Below are 1148 nucleotides of genomic sequence, written 5' to 3'. Positions count from 1 at the left end.
AGAAAAAAGAAAGAAAGAAAAAGAAACAAAAAACATCTGGAACTAATAAGAGAATTTAGCAAGATACAAGGTCAATGTGTAAAGGTAAATTGTCTTTCTATATACCAGCAATGTACAATTGGAGCCCAAAATTAAAACAATAAAATTCACAGTAGATCCTCAAATAAAATAATCACAAGCACAGGAGGCGGTGGACTCCATGGTGAAGAGTCCGGAGAGAGAGGACATCCGGAAGATGCAGGGTCTCACGTTCCAGGGCAGCACCAGCTGTGGTGAGGACCATCAGGCATCCATGCAGCAGGTGCACCAGAGCATCGAGTGCTGCCATGTGCCTCTGGCTCAAGCCCAGGCCTTGGTCACCAGTGAGTTGGAGAAGTTCCAGGACCGCCTGGCCCAGTGCATCATGCTTTGCAACGACAAAGCCAAAGATTCAATAGATGCCGGAAGTAAGGAGCTTCAGGTGAAGCAGCAGCTGGACGGTTGTGTGACCAAGTGTGTGGATGGCTACATGCACCTCATCCCAACCACGACCGAGAAGATGAAGGAAGCTGTCTTATGCATTGGGAAATAAAAGTCTTTGCCAGTGGCCAATGAGAGCAAGAATATATTTTTTCTAAGGAATTAGGAATTTTAGTCTTATAAGCAGTTTATGAATGAAGAAATTAAGGATGCCACAAGTGTAAGGCATTACATCATTTGCTTCTGGACACTGGTTCTTTTAAGTTTCAGTCCTAAAAAGTGAAGTGGAAAAAAGTGGTGCTAAATTGGGTCAGAGATACTATAGGAGTTTTAGAGTTTATATTTCCTGTGGCCAGTGCTTGTCCTGGCAGTAAGAATCTCCTCTGTAACAAGCCAGAGCCCTTCAAGGTCCCAGACTCTTCTTACAACACAGGTACCAACAGGCTGGCAGGTTAGAGTTGGTGGAGTTTCAGGAGAGGTAGCTTCTCTTTGTTGCCAACATCCTGTTTACCAGAAGTGTCACTGTGCCATTTTCCATAAGCTGTGAAACAAAATCCATGAGGTCACTAACTCAGAAGGGATAAAAAGTTTTCTGGGTCTTTATTTCATTGGTTTTGTGTAATTCAAACAAGGGCATACAAGTTGATTTTACGACGTAGAATTGGGAGGGAGAGTAGTTTGGATAAGAG

The 1148-nt window shown here is 43.4% G+C and overlaps 1 pseudogene; it reads left to right on the top strand.

Moving 5' to 3' along the window:
* The window catches only part of LOC108281804, a 9744-nt pseudogene extending 9173 nt beyond the window's left edge, over positions 1–571 (top strand).
* Positions 572–1148: the final 577 nt, after the last annotated feature.

Source organism: Cebus imitator, unplaced genomic scaffold, assembly GCF_001604975.1.
Source record: "Cebus imitator isolate Cc_AM_T3 unplaced genomic scaffold, Cebus_imitator-1.0 Scaffold231, whole genome shotgun sequence".
NCBI classification, from domain to species: Eukaryota; Metazoa; Chordata; class Mammalia; order Primates; family Cebidae; genus Cebus; species Cebus imitator.
The sequence above is the reverse complement of the archived record's forward strand: the minus strand, read 5'-3'. Positions and strand labels throughout refer to the sequence as shown.